This window comes from Rhinolophus sinicus, chromosome 1 (assembly GCF_057876585.1).
Source record: "Rhinolophus sinicus isolate RSI-liver-muscle chromosome 1, RSI-T2T, whole genome shotgun sequence".
Classification (NCBI taxonomy): domain Eukaryota; kingdom Metazoa; phylum Chordata; class Mammalia; order Chiroptera; family Rhinolophidae; genus Rhinolophus; species Rhinolophus sinicus.
Window position 1 is genome coordinate 171,128,563 of NC_142501.1, and position 22,527 is coordinate 171,151,089.

The window sequence follows — 22,527 nt, forward strand, 5'->3', positions numbered from 1 at the left end:
TCTTGGTCTTCCTATTTCACTGTCTACAGCTTCACAGTCTCCTCTGATACTCTTTTATTTATAACTTCAAGTTTTTAGAATTACTCAGAGCTCAGACTCCGTCCTCTCTTTTATCTTTACACACTCAGTTTAGTTGATCCTATCCATTCCCATGGCTTTAAATGCCTTCTGACCTCTGATGAATTCCTGAATTATATATCCGAATTTCAGATTTACAAATCTAATTGTGAGATTCATATCTCCTCTTGAGTACCTAAAGGCATCTGAAATTGAAATTGTGTAGAAAGGACCCTGCTTTTCTACCTGCATACTCCCTTTCCTGTCTGTTCTTTCGCCAACATTTCCTATCTTAGTAAATGATGCCACCATCCACTAAGTTTCTCCAAACAGAAATCTGAAGAGTTGTCTTCAGTATTTCCTTTTTCTTCAGCTATCATATTGGATCCATCATCTAATTTTGTATTATGACTCAAATATATGTTATATTTAATCACATCTCTCCATTTCCATGACGACCATTGTCTCTAGCTTGGACTACCTCCTAGATGGTCTCCTTCACCTCAGTCTTGCCTCTGTCCAATTAATTCTTCACGTGGCCACCAGGTTGATCTTTGGGTAAATTTATTTGCCTGCTTAAACATTCTACACTTCTCTTTTTTTTTTCTTTTTTGTAAATAAAATCCATGCCTTATCTAACCTCTTTCTGTTTCTCCTAATTCATCTCAAACTTTTCGTCATACCCACTCTGAATATTCAGGCCTTCTTTTCATTTCTATAAAATGTGAAGTTGTTCCTGCTTCAAAATCTATAATTGACATTTCTTTCTGCATGGAATATTGCTCCATCCCCAACCCCAGCTATTCCTGTGCATGACTTTATATTCTGGTTTCAACTTACATTTCATCTCTTTAGAGAAACAGAGAAATCATCCCTGACTAACCAATGCAAAACAAAACAAAACAAAACAAAACAAAACAAAACAAAACAACAACAACAACAAAAACACACAAGAAAAAGAAGTCTCCTCAGTTACTCTTTATCAGGGTGCCCTATTTGTTTCCTTCAAAGCACTTTTTAGAACTTGTTTCATTATTTTATTTAAAAAATTGAGATTTTTATTAAAATATAGCTAACATACAATGTTAGTTTCAGGTGTAAACCATAGTTATTCAACATTTATATACCTAAAGAAGTGATCACCATGATAAGCCCAGCAACCATCTGACATCATACCATGCTATCACAATATTATTGACTATATTCCATATGCTATACATTACATCCCCATGCCTTATTTGTTTTATACCTGGAAATTTGGAGCTCTTATTCCCCTTCACCTTTTTCCCCCTTTTTAAAAATTTCAATTACAGTTGACATTCAGTATTATTTTATATTAGTTTCAGGTGTACAGCATAGTGGTTAGACATTTGTATAATTTAAGAAGTGATCCCCCTGACTAATCTAGTACCCACCTGGCACTATCCATAGTTATTACCATATTATTGGCTATACTCCCTATGCTTTACTTTACATCTCCATGACTATTTTACAACTACCAGTTTGTACTTGATCCCTTCACCTTCTTCAACCAGCCCCTCAATCCCCTCCCATCTATCCCAACAAATCTAGTACCCATGTGACACCATTCATAGTTATTACAATATTGTTGACACCTCATGTTATACCTTACATCCCCATGATTGCTATGTAACAACCGATTTGTACTTCTTAATCTCTTCCCCTTTTTTCTCACCCTCAACCCCCTCCCATCTGTCAACCTTCACTATGTTCTCTGTATCTATAGTTTTGTTTCTGTTTTGTTTGTTTATTCTGTACTTTACATTCCACATATAAGCAAAATCACATTGCTTTTTCGTTTGTTTCCATTTTCATGAAATATGCTTTTTCCATCCCTTTACTTTCTGCCTGTGTGTGTCTTTTAATATGAAGTTATTCTTTTGTAGGCGCCATATGTAAGGTTTTTGTTTTCTTATCTATTCATCCCTCCTATGTCTTTTGAGTGGAGCATTTAATCCATTTACATTGAAAATAATTGTTGATAGATATGTAGCTATTGCCATTTTATTATTCATAAATTTGATTTTTTTTCCCCTACATTTGAAAGAAGTCCCTCTAACATTCCTTGTAACGCTGGTTTGGTAGTGATGAACTCCTTTAGCTTTTTCTTGTCTGGGAAGTTCGTTATCTCTCCTTCAATTCTAAATGATAGCTTTGCTGGGTAGAGTAATCTTGGTTGTAGGTCCTTGCATTTCATCACATTGAATATTTTGAGCCAATCCTTCTGGCCTGCAAAGTTTCCATTAAGAAATCAGCTGACAATCTTATAAGATACTAGCTGCTCTTATAAGTTACTAGCTGCCTTTCTCTTTCTGCTTTTAGGATTCTCTCTTTGTCTTTAACATTTGCCATTTTACTTATAATACATCTTGATGTAGACCTGTTTGGGTTCATCTTGTTTGAACTCTCTGCACTTCTTGGACTTGTGTGTCTATTTGGTTTGCCAGTTTTGGAAAGTTTTCAGTCATTATTTCTTCAAATAGGTTCTCAATATCTTCCTTTCTCTCTTCTTCCAATACCCCTGTGATGCGAATGTTGGTATACTTGATGTTGTCCCAGAGGTCTCTTAAATCATCCTCATTTTTTAAAAATTCTTTTTTCTTTTTGCTATTCCAATTGGGTGTCTTATGCTACCTTGTCTTCCAAATTTCTGATTAAATCCTCTGCTTCATCTAGTCTGCAGGTGATTCTTTCTAGTGCATTCTTCATTTGAGTTATTGTGTTCTTCACTTCTGACTGGTTCTTTTTTATGGTTTGTATGTCCTTTTTTGTGCTCGCTACCTCTTTGTTGAAATTCTCACTAAGTTCCTTGAGCATCATTATAATCATTGGTTTGAACTGTCTTTGGTAGGTTGCTTGCCTCCATTTTGTTTAGTTCTTTTTCTGGAGTTTTCTCCTGTTCTTCCATTTGGGATGTATTTCTTTGTTTCCTCATTTTGGCTGCCTCTCTGTGTTTGTTTCCATGTATTAGGCAGATCTGCTATGTTTTCCAGTCTTGGCCATGTGGCCTTATGTAGTAGGTTCACTGTGGGCCCAGTGGTACAGTCTCCCTGGTCACCTGCTCTGGGTGTTCCAGGAGTGTCCTGTGTGGTTTGTGTGTGCCCCTCTGTTATAGTTGAGACTTGATTGCTATTGGCATGTCAGTGGGTGGGATTGACCCTAAGGCTGATTAGCTATGGGGTTTGGCCACGTCCACAGCATACAGGCTGCTGAATAGGGGGCTTATTCCACTATATGGGATTCACCTCAGTGGGCTCTGGTGCCTGTTGAGAGCGCCCTTTGGGTGTGCCACTTGTGGGGCTAGTTGGTTGGTACTCTTCTGAAGCCAGCCTCTAAGTATGTTGGTTCTGGACCCTCTTGGGAGGGACTCTGGTGCAGGCCCATGTCACCCAATATCTGTGGGGACAGAGCCCCAGAGAGCAGTTTCCAGGCTCTCAGCCTCATGTGGAAGGGTGCTGGCTCAGGTAGTAGATGGCCATCAACTGTGATTGCATGGCCATCAGCTGTGGCTAGTTGGCCGTCAGCTGTAACCAGTGAGCCATTGGCCACTAATATAACTGCTGTGGCTCTGCTAGCAGCAAAATGGGGGCTAGCAAGAAGATGGTGGCTGAGCTAGCAAGAGCGGATTGCAGAGAGGTGGGTGCCACCAGTGAGAATATAGTGATATGACTCCCCTACTTATGGCTCCGTGGGTGTTCCTTTTTGGCCTCACCATATCCTGAGTTCTTATGTGGGGAGCGGGAGCTGAGACTCTGCAGGCCGCTCTGCACGACAAATGGAGCAGTGAGCAGGGTCTCCCGCACGACAATACCTGTGACCTGGTAGGAGCTACAAAGCAATCTGTGATTGTTTGCCACCTGTGTTAAAGCTGGAGGCACATGGAAAGGCCACTCTGTGACCTAAGGATGTCTGCCACCAGCACCCGGCCTGGAGTAACTCTGCAAAAAGCCAAGGCCTGTTATCACCTGTCAGCTCCTTTAAGGTTCATCCCTTGATAAAGCCTCTTACAGTATATGAGTTGGATGAGTCAGGGTCTCAGGGAGTAATTAGAGTGGAAAGAGTTATGGTCAATAGGTTAATGTAGATTCTGGTTTGGTGTCAGTGCTGAGCCTGGAGCTACTCAGCAAAAGTCTCAGAGCACAATGAGGCCAGCTGCTGCCCACCTGAGTCCTATGAACTCTGATAGGTTTTCAAGAAAGAGTGCAATGCCTGTGGGGCTTGTTCTCTCATAGAAAGTGCTTCTGGTGTTGGGTGAGTTGGGTGTGGTGGGGTCTCAGGGAGTCAGCAGGGTGGAGCAGTGGAGTTCACCAGACCAATCAGATTCAGATTTGGCCGTCAGCATAGGGGGAAGGCTCAACACAGAAAAGATGGCACTGCTTGCTGGCTGCTTGGAAGGAGAACTTCACACAGGGAAAATTGCGACTGTTTTCCAGCCCTCAGTCTGCAGTCACACACCTTAGTCTGCCTCACGTATGTCTCTGACACCCTCCCCCACCTCTGCTGGAGCCCAAGGTGAGTGCCCGTGAGTCTGTGCGTGGGGCATTTAAGAGGAGGTCTGGGTTTCCCATAGCCTTCTGTCCCACTCAGATGATCAGAATCCCCACTGTTTTTCACAGTCAGATATTGTGGGTGCTCCTTTTCCCAGCACCAGTACTTTCAGCTGGGGAGACTGGTATTGGGCTGAGTCCCTTGCTCCTCCAGGGGGAAGATCCATGGCTGAGATATATTTCCAGGTTCTCAACAACCACACGGATGTTTGGGGCCAGCCCATTTTGCCTCTCCACCTCTCCTCCAGTCTCGACGTGGTTTCTTTATATCCTTAGTTATAAAACTTTGGTAAAGCCAGACTTAAAATGGTTCTCCAGGTTGACTGTTTTATAATTTAGTTGTAATTTTAATGTGTTCACAGGAGGAAGCAGGCAGTTTTTATCTGCTCCACCATCTTGGATCTCCTCCTGGAGAGCTTATCATTATTTTATTTATGTGTTTATTATTTGCAGGTTTCCCTTATTAGCCTATGTCCTATGAGTGGTAAATCATCATTCATCTTTGTTAATGTTTTATTTTTATTATGTTTTGCTTTACATTTTTATTAAAGTTTTACAAAATGTTTTAAAAGACAAATAAATGCATAAGCTTGGTAGCAATGAAAAAGCAGTCCCCCGGTACCCTCTTCTACATTTCTTTTTTTTTTTTTTTTTTATAGGCACTTTTAATGAGTTAAAACTGATTGCTGTGCTACTTAACTCCATGGTTCTCAAGAATGTGTTTGCACTCCTACTTCTTGGTAGTTCAGTTTTAGGAATCATTTGTGCACTTCCTACTGTGGAAGATTGCATTTACTTTTCTTTCTCCATGCCTCACAGACAAGTGCCCATCCCACAATCAAGCCTCCTAATATAGGTATGCCATTTGTTTGATTAGATTAATATTTTACTATTTTTTTTACTTTATGGTGATTATGCAAATGCTAGTCACAGATGAGTTTTCTCTGGAGTTAAAAAATCTTCCTTGTTTGTTTGCTAGTTTTCTCTATATTCATCATGAATTCAAGCCCAAATCCTTTGCCAATTGTATAAATCATCTCCTAATTTATCAGATTCATGAGTTATTCTATCAGTTTCATTTTTTCACTCCAATGAGTTTCTTTGCCCACTTAGCTTTAAGCATAGCTGTCATCCAGGGACTCTTTTTACTCTTGTAATGGAGGTTCCCTTCAAATCTTTCCAAACAATCTATTCAGTGTTTTCCTCTTTCTTGTTTTAGTCTTTTGTTTTAATGGGTCACCTTCTGCTACTTTCTTACAAACAGTACAAGGAACATAATTCTTTGCTATCCTGCATGACTAAAATATCTTTATTATATCCTCATCCTTGATTAAATGTGGATTGATTTCAAATTTTCAATTTAAAATATTTTTCTTTCAACAGTCTTAGCAAATTATTCATGAACTTGCTAGCTTTCAACATGAGTATGGAGAAATTCAAAGTCATTTTGAACCTTCATTCTTTGTTAGTGTCCCTCCCCTTTGTGTTTTCTTTTCCTGTCTAAAGGCTTATAACAGTTTCTCTTTGTCCAGAGTCTTCTGAATATTCATTATATATCTATTATGGGTGTAGATTTATTTGTATCGATTAATTTGGGAACTAGATGAAAGGAAAGGAAGAATGAAAGTAGTAGCAAGTATATTTGTACCTGAGTTGGCAAAAGGATGGTAGTTTCCGGTGTTTATATGTTTCTAATAAAGTAAGGTTTTCTACTGAGAACCACTAGAATTTTTGGAAAGTTGTTCAGGTCTGTTGTGGAGAATGGGAGAATTCTTACTAGGCAAGTTTATTGTTACCCCTAAGTAAGAAAATGGGACTCTTTGGGCCTCCATTTTAACTGAGGGTCCCAAAATTCGAGGACTTGTTGCTAGTTTGAGACCATAACAAATGGGTTGCAAGTATTTTCACATTCCACAGTGACGTGCTAGACATCTATGCAGGACATGTAAAGTAGTTGATCAAAAATCGGTTTTGAACATTTAGTCAACTACCTCCCCCTTGCCATCCTGTTTGACTTCTAAATATTTAAAGTTGAATGAACAAGAGAGAAAGAGTTTCTTTGAAGAAAGCTGATGAAGTTCTGTAGCCTTTTCTCCTCCCTTCCCCTTTTGTCCCAAAGGAAGAGAAGATCAGGTTATTGGCCTTTCACCATGAGCTTGTTGAATGGGTAGTCAAGAGGACTACTCAGAGAGTTTGGCTTATATTGCCCAGAGTTTGGGGAGATACTGTGTCAGTGTCATTCACACCTAGAAAACTTTAAAAGTGAGATATTACAGATAGCTAGCTTCTCTGACCTAGGAGTAAGTAGAGGTGGCTCTATTGGAAAACATAAACAAAAACTACATCTGCAGGCATGCAGGCCATTGGGGTCTTAGGATAAATGTTTCCTCTGAGCCAGAGTCATCTTGAAGGGACCTACCCCAAGAGGATAGCCAGCCAAGGCAAAGAACCATAGGAGTAAAAGCACAGAGGTGAAAAGAGGTTGAAATAAGAGCTCAGCCAGATGTGTATCACCTGCATAGATAAAATGTGCATTACCCTCACAGATGCGTTCCAAGATTGAAAATCAGCTTTGAACACATGTCCATCATAAAAAGCTTCAAAACCAGATTGCAACATTATTGGTAAATAGATTCCTGATCCCTATGGATTATAATCCAGTACTGTAGTTGTTTATATTGTTGCTCATATGGATATGGTTATTAGAAACTCCTTCAGGTTGGATCTTGTTTCCCTTCAATTTGATCCCCATCTTTTTAATTTTTTTCTTCTAACATATTGTACATTCTGGCATCAGACTTCTCTAGACTTCTTTTGCATTTTTCCTGCCATGGCCCTGGAATCACAGCTTCTCCAAGGGGTTCTGGTTTCCTTTACTGGAGAATGTATTGAGAAACTAAGATCTGGACACTGATAATGAGCTAGTCATTGCTTCTAAACCCTCTCAGTATTCAGACCTAGGAAATACATGTATGAACACTAAACTCGTACACATAGGCACTTATGTTTATTTATATATCTATTTGCAGATATATATTATTAATTAATTCATACTGATACCAATCTAATCTAGTACAACAGGGTTCATTCTAGCATTCCCCTTTTGCTTGTTTGTAACCTCTTCTGACAGTAACAAGCCTACTTAAAATCTTTAAGGGGCTTTTCCTTGTACTGAGAATATCATTTTCATGGGTTAGAAGCCCTGTATGATCAGTATTGCTCACTCTACTCTGAGCTCATTGTCCTCATTCCTCTGTCTTAAAAGTCCCTGTCCTGTGGCAAATTTAGTTGTTTGCTCTAAAGATGCCTTCCCTGGTTTCTTTACTTTGCTGGCTGAACTCAAATATCACCTCCTCAAAGAGGGAGGCTTTTCCTGACCATGAGCGAAGGTGGCCCTCTCCATACATCACTGTTATATCATCCTGATGATGTCATTTATTGTACTCAACAGTAACTGAAATTATCTTCTTATAGGTTCACTTGTTTGTACTTGGCCTCCTTAAGTGGAATGTCAGTGTCATGAGGGACAGGACCACTTTCTGTTTTCTTTACAGCTACATCACCAGAGCATAGCATAGCTCCTGGCACATAATACAGACAATAAGTATTTAGAGAATGATTCATAGAATGACTGACTGTCAGCAATGGGAGTCTGTTCTATCAAGATTGGACGCCATCTTACCAGAATACAAAATTATGCTATTGTGAGAATTTGGTATCTCCAGTATGGGAAAAAATAGGTGAAGTTATGTTGATCCAGAGTTCTCATTTTGCTAAATGGGTTCATTGATATGACAGTAGAGTGAAGCTTTTATGAATATTGGCAACAAAGATGCTGGGCAGAAGAGAAGGATGCACAGCATGGAGAATAACGTGGATATAAGCTTTCCAGAATTATTACACAAAGCAGTGTTCTGCTGGTGAAGGTGAGGGGGAAGAGAATGGGAATGCAGAAGGACTTAGACCTCTCTACAATTTACATATTATATGTTGAATAATTTGATTTATGGCTGAACCATAGTATAGCTGGGGAGCAAATAATGTCATTTGTAATTTCCTGGCCTCTATTAAGTTTTGGAAAGAGTAGCACTCTCTCATCTTTGCAGAGAGGCTAGATGTATGGGACTCTGTAGGAGTAAACAGTAGTTTATAGCTTCTGAATTCCTAATTAATACATAGTTTTCTTGGCAGGGCATCGTAACACATTACATGCAGAAAGCTACACTAAACTCAGTTTTTGTCTTCCTCCAAAGCCTAGGGAGATTCAACTTGTTAGAATGAATTCTTCCTGGTGGCTCCAATTGGATCAGTAAATTCACTCCCGGTCTTTTTCTGCTGTAATTAACTATGCGTTGTCTGGTCATTTCCCAAGCATGAGTTTTGAAGTCATTTGTGCTTCCATGAAGGTATAGCTGGCAGATGATTTGTGAGGTTGATAGTGAAAAAATATATAGAAATGAACAAAGACCGTGGTCACTGATCTATCCAGAGGGAAATTAAAAAGAAATTAAAAAGCAGTAAACTTAAAAGAACTGAAATGTACAGAATACCTAAAATCTAACAGAAAGTATTGAATGAGGCATCTATTTTTTTTCTCCTGAATTTGATCTCCTCCCAGTCACTAAAGTACCATTTACTTCACTAGAAGTAATTTACTAAATGTATTCTGGAGGAATCCCTCAGTCCGTGTATCACTGAAAATGAGCAATTTGTTCCTTTCTTGTAGTAATAGGCCCGACAAATTATATAGAAATAGGGAAACAAGAAATATCATTAAATATATTGAACTGGTTGAAGTCGTGGTTTTCAAACTGTGTTGCGAGGTCAGAGGCCACTTGCAGAAAGGCAAAGCAGAAGCAGCTTCAAATAGATCAGCTTCATTTCTATCTGTTTTATATATTGAGCTTCTTGTGAAATTCAATTTAAAAATAGGATTCTACTCTAATAAATTAGAAAACCATTGGTGTTATAAGGATAGAAAAAAATGGAACCTCTTTAAAATATATCATGAAGCTATGTTCGAACACTGTACAACATATCATAAACATAATATTTTAAATTTCTGTAGCTATCATTTAGGAAATATCCTCATATATCTAATTTAGTAATTTTAAAGTGAAAAGGAAGTAACCACCGTAAACAAAGCTGCAGGGAACATTGGAGCACACGTGTCTTTATGTATACATTGTTTTCAGATTTTTTTTGGGTAGATACCCAGGAGAGGGATTGCTGGCTCATATGGTAATTCTATTCGTAATTTTTTGAGGACCTTCCACACTGTCTTCCATAATGGCTGCACCAGTCTGCATTCCCACCAGCAGTGTATGAGGGTTCCTTTTTCTCCACAGCCTCTCCAACACTTGTTACTATTTGTCTTGTTGATGATAGCCATTCTGACTGGGATGAGGTGATATCTCATTGTGGTTTTTATTTGCATTTCTCTGATGATTAGTGATGTTGAGCATTTTTTCATATGTCTATTTGCCATTTGTATGTCCTCTTTGGAGAAATGTCTCTTCAGGTCCTCTGCCCATTTTTCAATTGGGTTGTTTGTTTTTTTGTTGTTGATTTGCATGAGTTCCTTGTATCTTCTGGATATTAGCCCCTTATCAGAGGCACTGTTTGCAAAAATCTTTTTCCATTCAGTTGGTGGCCTCTTTATTTTGTCAATGGTTTCTTTTGTTGTGCAGAAGCTTTTAAGTTTCATATAGTCCCATTCGTTTATTTGAGCTTTTACTTCCATTGCCTTTGGAGTCAAATTCATAAAATGCTCTTTGAATCCAAGGTCCATAAAAGTCCTTTGATAGATGAATGGATAAAGAAGTTGTGGTATATATACACAATGGAATACTATTCGGCGGTAAGAAAAGATGATATAGGAACATTTGTGACAACATGGATGGATCTTGAGAGTGTAATGCTGAGCGAAACAAGTCAGACAGAAACAGCAGAGAACCATGTGATTTCACTGATATGTGGTATATAAACCACCACCAACAAAAGAACAAGACAAATGAGAAACAGAAACTCATAGACACAGATAATAGTTTAGTGGTTGCCAGAGGGTAAGGGGGGTGGGGGGTGGGGGGTGGGAGATGAGGGTAAGGGGGATCAAATATATGGTGATGGAAGGAGAACTGACTCTGGGTGGTGAACACACAATGGGATTTATAGATGATGCAATACAGAATTGTATACCTGAAATCTATGTAATTTTACTAACAATTGTCACCCCAATAAATTTAAAAAATAAAATAAAAATAAAGAAAAGAAAAGAAAAGGAAGTAACAAAAAGGAAAAAAAGAGAGGGAGGGAGAAAAACAGACATGTTGGATTGGATTCCAGTTTCAACTTTATTTTTCGGGCAAATGATTCTTTGACAATTGACTTACAGTCCGTGGTTACATGAAAATAGATTTTAAATAGACATGTAATTATTTATTTTTATTCAGAAAGCTAACAAAACATTTCTTTGAAAAAATAAGTAAAATTTCCCCGGAAGGAGAAATCAAGGCACTCCACACATATTTGTTACATTAATAAATAATGAATAAATTTCCAGGAAAATATGTAAAACCATAAATTCATCTATTCATGCAAATATGACATGATTATTAAATGTTTGTGAAAATGTAAATTTTCACGGATTGTCAGTCATTTTTTTCACATCTTGTTTTTTCAAAAAAAAAAAAGGCTGATTTGTTTTTTGGTTTTCTCTCTCACTCTTCTTTTTTAAATTAAGGTGAAAGGCACATAACATAAAATTAACTGTTTAAAGTGAATAATTAAGTAGGATTTAGTACAGTCACAATGTTGTGTGACTCCTACCAATATCCAATTCCAAAATATTTTCATCATCCCAAAAGAAAACCTTGTACCCACTAAGCAATCTCTCCTCATTTCCCTCTCTCCTCAGCTTTGGCAACCACAAATTTGCTTTCTGACTCCATGGATTTATCGATTCTGGATATTTCATATAAATGGAATCCTGTAATATGTGACTTCTTTGCATTTCATTTAGCACTTATTTCATTTAGCATAATATTTTCTAGGTTCATTCATGTTGTATTATGTATCAGTACTTCATTCTTTTCTACGAGTTACTAAAAATTTCATCACATGTACATACCACATTGTGTTTATCCATTCATCTGTTGATGGCCATTTAGGCTATTTCTAACTTTGGCTGTTATAACTAGTGCTGCTCTGTACATTCATGTAAAATATTTTCTTGAATACGTGTTTTGACTTTTCCAGAATATGTACCTAAAATGGAATTGCTGGATCATATGGTAGTTCTATTTTTAATTTTTTGAGGAATTGCCAAAATGTTTATCACAGTGTATCACAGTGGCTGCACCATTTTACATTCCCCCCAGAAACGTATGAGGGTTCCATTTTCTCCATATCCTCACCAACACCTGTTCTTTTCCATTTGGCTGTCTATTAATCAAACATTTTTGTGATTAAATATGATTATTCGTTTCATAGGAGAATAATTTGTTCAAAAAAGAATTTCATTTTTCATATAGCTGTTTTGCTCTTTTTCCAAAATTGAATCCCTTTCTCATCTTCATTCAAAGTATATACAAAACAATAGTTTCTGGCTCTATTAAGGAATACATGTAGAACACGATGTCATTATGCTGTGGGAAACTGTTTTCTTTAAATGGAACACCAGGATTCATTAAAAGTCCAGGTAACGTTCTTAGTAGTTTTTATCACTTCCCACTCCAATCTCATCATTTCTTTTCTACTAAATACTTTTGGGGTAGAGTATCTAGCTTAGTTATAGAGGACATTAAGAGAGAATAGAAAACAGGAGCACAGTGATGAGAATTACAAAATACTTTTTCAAATCACAGTTTAAACAGCTATATCTGTACTACATACTGTTTCACATGTGCACACAAAATTATTTCACAATATAAGAAAATGACTCTCAGAACAATAGAAACATATGTGTTTTGGTCCATCTTTTAACATTTTACTATTTTATGTGATTTCACTGGTAATTTTGCTTTTTGTTGATATAATTTTATTTTTCTGCTCCATGGCTACTTTATCACCTACAGTCAATGGTTTAGGTGACTCTAATGTGGCCATATAATAGTTTAATGCGTTTCTGTTCAAGCAGCGATCAGTCACACGCCACCTGCCAAGCATTGTAACCGATCGCCAAGTAGACAATTTTGACAGGCTGTTCCCCAGAGATTCCTGTGCTGTGTTTTCTAACAGGCAGTCACCCAGCAGGATCACAGTCTAGGAATGTAAACCCAAAAGCAAGAATGAAAAAAAAAAAAGGGAAATAAAGGATGAAAGTGACTAAGCACAGGATAAAATCTTTAAAAATTAGAAGTAATAATTGATAGATTATAAAAACATTAACATAGGAGAGAAACAGATTATAAAGTGTTTGGTCACAGAACGAGAAATTTAAAAGACTGCACAGCATGATAAATATAATAAATTAAATACAGGAAAGCAGAAATTCAGAAAATGACAAAGGAGAAAACAGAGTGTTTGGCAATTTTTACCAAATATGCTGGAAGAATAGAGGATATAAAGCTTAATGTAGCAGAAATAAGCAAGGAAACACAAGTTGCACACAAACAAAGCAATAATTCCCCAAAGCTGTAGTTTATTGGTAGAACACATAGCTTCCCTGTATGAAGCTTGGGGTTTTAGTCTCATCATCATCTGTTTATGTGCACTTGTAAGACTTCAATCCATATTTGTGGGTTCTGTAAGAAAGAAAGGAATACTACAGAAGAGCTTTATATGTAAAACATGTAAATATTTATTTTTTTCTTCTATATTTATTTTTTGTTCTATAACCTGTGAAAACATGTTAATTTGTATTTATTGGTATTTCTTAAGTGTGTCCTTCCTCTAAGATAGAATAATGAGACTTTACTGTATGATGTACTTACCAGTAAGTAACACCAGGTAAGCCATGTGAATATACACACCAGGTAAACCATGTGAATATAATCCAAGGAAAAGTTGTTTTTTTAAAGACTCCTGTTAGGAGTTGTAGGCTGGACTTCAGAAGCATAATTTGGGCCCGCAAAGGTTCGTTTCTACTTGCCTCTGAATGGTGTGGCAGGCGGGAGGACCACAGACGCACTCTGTTTCCTCCTGTCACGCTGAACAGATTGAAGAACCCAGAAGCAAAGCAACAAGGGCTGTTTCTTTGAATCCTGTTCAAGAGGAAGACAAAGGTGCCGTTGTGCTTGCTTCTGCCCAAGGGAGAGGAGTCTTGTGGGCACCGGATCTGTTACTGAAAACCTGCCTGGACAGAAAGCATATTTGAGACCAGGCTCTGGGTAATTGGAGATTCAAGCTTTTGTGATGCTAGAACCTACAGCGGACAACGCTGATTTGATTGGTAAATATCTATTTGCACTCTCTAAACTGTGCACTAAACTATCTTCTTTTGGTGAAGACACTGGAGTTGGCTTTTTGGCAGAAAACTATTGTAGTGTTATACTTGTTTGCCTAATTTTTATGAGTTACAGACTAGAACGAGATCAAGTCACAAAGACAGAAAATTCACCAATATAGGGGAAAAAATGACTGAATAGTTCTTTGAAGAGAGGATGGAAAAATATTGGAAAGTTGTACTAAAGTGGGGGGGGTGGTTAATGCATAAGAATCAAAGGAAGTTTGCATAAGGAACCCTAAATAGCTATTAAGAGCACTTCTTTGGAAAAAGAATGTTATAAAAATTTTAAAGAGTGTATCTTTTCATTGTAGAAATTTCACCATTAATTCTTTAGAATTTAAATATACCCTTGTATTTACATACTACATGGATTCTTTCTTTATGAACCAGTTTAAATAAAACCTGTCCACAATGATGTCACAACACATTTATCTATGCACACAAAGTAAATTTTATCCTATTATAGCGCTTAATAGAGGCCTTCAAAATAAGGTATTTCTGACATCAATAAATTTAAGGCATAGCAGAACTAAGCATAGATAGAACAGAGTCAGACATCGTTAACTAAAGGATTATGTTTGCCTAGTCAGCCCAAAGGACACCAGTTTTGTGATTGCAAACATGCGTTTGGGCCATGAGTTGAAATATCTGTCTTAAGGTCAACAGAAAAATGTTGATAATTATTGAGGAAACACTATGGAGTGAACAGGTTAGAGTACTAGACAGAATACATGTTTGATAACAAATTCAAATAATATACAGGTATAACTACAGTGAAGTTCTTGCTAATCACCAATACCTTCTTCCTTAGCCATTGAAGACACCTTAGCTCAACTGAGGAAACAGTTCTCTAAGGATCCTTTAGTTGTTTCATCTTCTGCTTCTTCATTTCATGATCATTTATATTCTACAGAGGATTTTGCTGAAACATGTCAGACTTATTTCTTTTTATCAGAATTAATGATAACATTTCAAAACTTTTCAGCAATTGAGAAAACATGGACCTTTAGCAAGACCAGCGTGTGTTTGAAAGTTAGTTCTCTGCCCATAGACAAGTGACATAACCTCTCTAACCCTTGGGCTACTCAGCAAAATAGGATGATCTTACCATTAAGAATCAACTGAGGATGTGAGACACTTTGCTCAAGATCTGGTGCAGAGTAGGAACTTTTCTCCCTCCAATTATTCTAGGTTCAATCTCAAAATTGCAATGCTTTTCTTTTGCAAACAGATATTACTAATTTAATTTTTATTTCTCTATTTCTTTAATACATTGTTGACACAAATATTTATGCCAAAAAAAGGAATTCTGGCAGTAAGTTTCTGTTAAGTGTGTACACACAGCCAACATGTCCTGTGTATATATTTGTCTTATAGAATGCCTTCTACTGTACCTCAGTAGGGGTTTCATCAGTACACCTCACTTATGTAGGAAATAAAATCTAGGATGAGTTGTGCTTGAACATACTATTATTAAAAATATCCTTCACTAACATATTTAGTGTGTCTTCACTATCTCAGAGGCAGCTGAGTTCAAAAACCTGTTCCTTTGCTAAATTCTAAATGATGAATATTTCATTGTTTAACTATTTTAAAACTACTACGCATGTATTCACAAGTATATCCTATGTATCACCTGGAGTTTCACTATCTCTTGAAATCTATTAAGATAAATTTGAACCCCATTCTTTGTCCATGTATCATTTGTTCAGATGTATGAAATATTTATGTAAGAATATTTGCTAAGATTTAAGAAAATTTAAATGGTCAGTTGTGGTTCTGGTCTCCTACTTGCACACATGCTATGTCAACCTTTCATGAATCTCAAGTTTATATATTAATCTCTGCTAAAATCACATCATTCATACCTGAAGTAAATTTTCAACACTTTGGTGAGAGTGATGGACTTGAGGGAGATTTACACTGAATCAACACCAACAACTTCCAGTTAGACATTGACAACGTTCTTTAAAGTCCTTTTGCCTCCCATGCAGCTTGGGGTTTCTCATTGGCAGTTTATTCCATATAGCACCCATACTTAAACAGCCTCACTCACTCTTTCTCATTCCTATGCCATTTTCTCTGCTCTTTTGTGTTTTTTCAGTCCCTCAATTTTTTTTCCACTAAAGGAGCCCTTTCATACCATACATTATAGCATTATCTAAAGCCCTAAGTCAGCAAAAGTAATTAAATTCCCTTAGACAGTATTCTTTTAGCTTTCTTTGCTAAAAGGTGTAGTTGAACCAGTTTGGTCTTATTATGATTTAGTGCCCTCCAAATGTGCCACCAAATTCCCCCTTTAGGATAGGGTGCCACTAAATTCCCCCTTTAGGATAGAAGGACGTCTTCGCTTGCTGCTAGAAATGTTGTCTCTGTGAGCCAGGAACTGGCCCCGGTCAAGGGAGTCTCCTTGACTGGGGTCACGAAGGAGCAACTCCCAGCTAATGACGGGTCTGTGTGGACGAGGTGGAAAGATTGTGGCCCCTCAGTTAAAGTCAGGAGACTTGGACAGGACCTCTCGCCGGAGTGCAACTTGTGACACTAGCTGACAAGCTGCTGTCTTAGTTGTGGCGGTGTTGTAGCTCAACCTCTCCCTCTGCTCAATCCTGCTTTCCACCTTTCCTCTCAACAATTATTAACACAGAGACAATTCTCTAAGACATTTCCTGAATGAAAATTTTATGTCAGAGTCTGCTTGTCAGCCAACCCAAACTACAAGTCTTTAATTAAGAATATGTAATAAGGACAATAAATATATTTGAGAGAAATGGAGAAAATGTGAGTGTGGGGAGACCTAGGAAAGGATTTAGGATAAAAGAAGTGTGAAGAGAACTAACTATGAGTTTGAACACGTAGAAAGAAAATTTTAGTTGCAACACCTTGGCAGTATCTTCCTGGTAGTAAGAGGAAGCTGCAATTGATGGAGATGAAATAGCAAGAAAGGAAATGATTCGAATAGAAAAGTTTTCCTTATACTACAGGAATGTTTCTCTATAGCAGTCAAATGGCTTAGTGGGACTTAAATTTCCTTTGTGCTTCCAGCAGTTTTGAAGTACACAATATTATACTTCCATGAGACATGATTTTTGGTTTGTTGGTTAGAAGTCTAACGATTCTTACTTCTCACCTAAGTGTAGAAGTAGAAGATAAATGCCTGGTTATTAAAATTAGGAATACTTTAACAACCTATTTGAAAAATGATTCCCAAAAGACATTAGCTGTGAAAACCATTGAAAGACATTTCCTTGCTTTTGGTCATGGTAGGTTCACATCTGGCATTTGGCCAATCATTCATTAAATATTAATCAGCATTATTTATGCAATTTCAATGCTCTTTTACTCTTTTAATGGGGGAAGCCTGAAGGAAGGGATCTTCAAAGGATAGCTAGGTTCTTTTTCACTGATCTGCAGATTGCTTATATAATTTAAATAAACCTTTTTCTCATTTCTCTTTACCTTAAGCCTGAACTAGAATCTGAACAACTCCAAAAAGTAAAATAACAGATCTTTACTTCTCAGCGTGCAATTTCCTTCCAAATAAATGAAAGTTATTCAATTAATTGTTATTAATATAAAAAAGAAACAACTACATTATTTAGCATTCCCTGAATATATGTTTTCAGTTTTTAAAAACATAGAATTATATATATATAATAATTTTCAAATAACATGTTCTAATTTTGAGAAGTTTTGTATACAAATACAGCTCTTAAATGTGCCAAGAGTTTAAAAAACGTTCAGAGAAAATGGAAAGATATGGAAATATTAAGTTTTGCAATAGTAACATGAATCAATGAAGCCATATAATTCTTTTTTCAATACACATTTGAGCCTCTGTGATATGCCAAGCATTGTGTACAAAGGATTTCGGAAGTAAACGTGACCTCTTGCCTACTCAGCAGGAGTTCACCTTCTACTGAAGACACCAATGGGAAGTTAGCAATTGTAATATAGTGAGAACTGTGCTGGACCTATGCAAGAGAGTAAATACAGAGAAGAAAAGGCCTAAGATATTCTGAGGAATGGATCGTGATCAAAGAATCCTTGCTCATAGAGTCTAGAAGAATGAGTTAGTCAGGTACAGGTATGATGTGAAATGAGGGAGAAAGACCTGAGTAGGAAGAAGGAAGAAGATTTTCAAAGCTGGAAGGGATCCTGGCACTTTCTGAGAATGGCAATTGCATGACATCCTTGGACAAAAGGGTGTGTGTGTGCGGGGGGAGGAGCAGGCAGCAGATGAGGCTGAATATGCACCCATAGGAAATTAATGAAGGGTCTTATATGTTCTGGTAAAAATTTTAACTTTATCTTGAAATCCATGGAGTCCCAATGAAAGATGTTCTAAGAATCTTCCTCAAGAAAGACAGAAGTAGCTAGGGCTTTGAGAGCTTGACAGCCATGGGGCCAACTAGGGGACTGTGCTGCTAATTCTTCCCAGTGGCCCTGGTTTTGAACAACACAGAAGAGCAGACCTCCTTAGGCAGCCTACACCAGAGGGTCTCACGTGACAATCACCTGGATATGTGCTTGAACTGGTATAAACAGGTCTCTGGGTATGATTAGTTTTAAAAATCTCTTTAGGTCACTGTAATGGACAGTCAAGATTGGAGCTGCTAACTTTTCCTACATCATGGGAGGTAGTACATAAGAATATTGTGAGGTTTAAAAATGATAGAAGAAAATTGAATTGTGATATTCAGGTATTTGCGATGTACATAGTGCCCCAGAGTCTAACACTTAGTAGGTGTTAAATAGGGGTTGTAATAAAGGAATGCATTTTAAAGGAGGTTTATGAGCTAAAGTAGAACTATCGGATAATGTCAGTTTTGAGGGCTATCATTCCACCAGGACACTTGACACGCACCGTTCTTCAAATATTTACACATATAAATAGATATGTGACGGCATTTTTACATACAAGATCTGACAATTAAGTTCACGAACTTGTTGCAACGATGTTGTTATGCTTTTCTTGATCTCAGAGGGATTATCCATTATGAATTTGTTCCAACTGGACAAACAGTTAAGCATGTTTACTATCTGGAAGTGCTGAAAAGGCTATGTGAAAAAGACGACCTGAACTTTTCGTTAACAATTCATGGCTCTTGCATCACAACAATGCACCAAATCACACGGCACTGTCTGTGAGGGAGCTTTTAGCCAGTAAACAAATAACTGTATTGGAACACCCTCCCTACTCACCTGATTTGGCCCCCAATGACTTCTTTCTTTACCCAAAGATAAAGGAAATATTGAAAGGAAGACATTTTGATGACACGAAGGACACCAAGAGTAATACGACAACAGCTCTGATGGCCATTCCAGAAAAAGAGTTCCAAAATTGCTCTGAAGGGTGGACTAGGCGCTGGCATCAGTGCATAGCTTCCCAAGGGGAGTACTTTGAAGGTGACTGTAGTAATATTTAGCAATGAGAAATGTAGCACTTTTTCTAGGATGAGTTCGCAAACTTAATTGTCTGACCTTGTATATGTAACTTTGTTATCTAGAATAATGTCTCCCAAACTATTCACATGGAAACATCCTACCCATTCTTCAAAGCTGCTTTGCTGGGTTTTTCACAATATCACCTTCTAGTCCAGGAAACAATAGATTGTACCTTTCACTAGACCTCTCTAGAAGTTTATTACTCTGATAATAAAAGAGTTTATTACACAGTTTTATTAACCACGTTGTATATGTTGTCCTTGCTGGACTGTGCACTCCACACAGAGAAAGTCACCACAAATGCCCTGTAGTGCCTAACCGGAAATGTTTGTTACATAGATTTGAATATGGAAAGAGTAAAAAGAAAGTCAAACTCATGGGTTATACAGGCAAAGATGTGTATCAGGACAGGTGGGTGAGCAGAAAGCAGAGAGGATGAAAGTCATTCTGAGAAGTATTTTGCTTCACTGAGAGAACAGACAGAAAGAAACTTGGAAGAAAAAGAACAATTGATTGTTATGCAATATTGACAGGAAATCCTAGCATATTTCTGTCCATGGTGGATTTGGACTGTTGCTGTATTAGGTGGGGAAGAATAGACGGCCCCACAATGTTGGTTTTCATTTGTATCAAGACTGTGGGGAGTATGTGAGTGAACAGGTTCTCAGGGAAATTCCCAAAGCTATTTATAATCTAAACAATTACTCCGTGGACCTAAGACTGGTTCAACTACTACTATCCATGATTTTGTGGCCTCTGCAGAGTAACAAGATTTTTAAATTGATTGGTTGATTGATTGATATGAGACTTTTGGGAGCAGAGACAGACAAAGAAAAACTGGGAAAAAAAACTTTTTGTACCACTTTAGATAGGAAAAATAAAATGGAAATAAAAGCAAAATTCAAACCACTATGTGTGGTAGGTATACCCTTATATTTACGTGCCTCAAAGCGTACATTCAGACTCAGTCTCTAATCATATCCATGGTAACGGGAAACATTATGTCACATCTACATCTATTGTTGTAGATAATTTGGATAGACTTGTATTAGGCATTCTTTCTTTGATTTTCTTTATAATTTATTTCTGGGACTACAACCATCAAACCAAATCTACTGTTTACTCTTCCTTAATATATGTTGTGGTTATGTGGGGAAAGAAATTATAATATTCTATCTGCATTAGAATATCAGCATGTCTACCATTTGATTATTTATTTTAAAAATAATGCAAAATCTGAACCGTAGGCTGTTTGTAATGTACTAGAGATTAATAAGCCTCTGGATTATTACAATATTTGCTAAGATATCAAAGACATATAAACCAGATGTTTGAGATTTAAAATATACAAACATAACATCTAAGATATAATCAAATCTAAGTCTTCAGATTTCATTTTCCACAAAGTTACTATGAAAGACCTTATTAAGGATTAAGTAAAACTGAATAAATGACCAACTTCTTATTTTATGCCTCTTTCCTGCTGACCTGATTTTAAAATGAAGTTCAGATGTCAAAGCCACTGTTTGTAGATAAAATAAGGAATTTGATTTGATTCTGCCATTGATACACTGTGCAACCATGGAGTAACCCGTTAACCTTTTTGAAATTGTCATTCACGGTGTCAAAAAGGACTTTATTACGAGGTTAATAAGATCATGTCTGCAGAGTATTTTAAGCTCTTTTATTTTCAGAATGATAAGCAAATGTGAGGTTTTATTATCATTATCATTGCCTTGAAAAGGAATTTGGCTTTCATAACTCAGTGGGATAAAAGAAGATAAGAACCTGGCTGCTGTTGTTCAAATAAATGTCAGGGTTAAAAATTCAAGGAAAAGTGAAAAAAAAAAAAAGGAGAAAAAATATGTTTCATTAATACAGCAGTGATGACAACCAGCTCAACCAAGATTTAATCCTAAATAAACTATCAGGACAAAACATACATTTGCGCTCTCTCTCTCTCTCTCTCTCTCTCTCACACACACACACACACACACACACACACACACACAGAAACACATTTAATCTTTTACATTTACTCCTCTGTTATTAACTCTTTCTCTATACTTAATTCAAAAGGTTAGTAAAAGCACTCTAAATATATTTCTGACTGCTTTTCTTAATGCATGTATTAATGGAATTTCCCCACATTTAATGTTGCACATAAATTGCTGTTAGATTAGCCCCAAACACAGCTATTTGGTCCAAAAAAGTAATATCTAAAATTTCCCATTTGAAATGAATGGTAATATTGAGAGGAAAATCTAACATTCTGTGGTTTTTGGTACTCCTATTATAGTGAAATCAAAAGTGACACAATTTTTACATAGTTTAATATTTGCATTTTTTAAGCTCAACTGAGAGCAGAAAGAAAAATCTGACATATGCATTTAATACTGTTCATTGAAATGTAAATCATACATGTAGAAATAAATGGAAAAACAGCAGAAAAAATAAAAATGCATTACTGCTATACAGTCATTTGTCTTCTGATAGCATGAATAAAGCTTAAGTCAGATACAATTAAACGTACTAAAGCTTTAACAGTGACTTTTGAACTGCTTGAATTAACAAAATCAATCCTCATAAATTAAGCTATCAGTGATCTATGATACAATTAAGTTCCATAATCAAAAAAATGCTACAGTGCATGCAGTGTCACTTGTGCTATTTCTAACACTGAATTTTAACTACTGCTGGCTAACTCTTTCTGCAGGGTTGTGTAAAACTCCATCTGGCACACTAGACATTAACATTATGATACACTGTTTCTTTTCCATTCTTCAATTTAGGCTGACATCTGGTGGTCTAGGAAAACGACAAGTAATGCTTCTGAATGTAAACCAATTCACAAATGTGGCTTTTTCCGTCTTTCCTTTGTCTTTCTGAAGTGCTTGAAATTGCGACCAAACCAGTTAATTACATGGACATTCACATAGAATAACAATTTAAATGGCAGAACAATCGGGGTGAAGAAAATGACCTTCATGTGATGAATCATATACATGT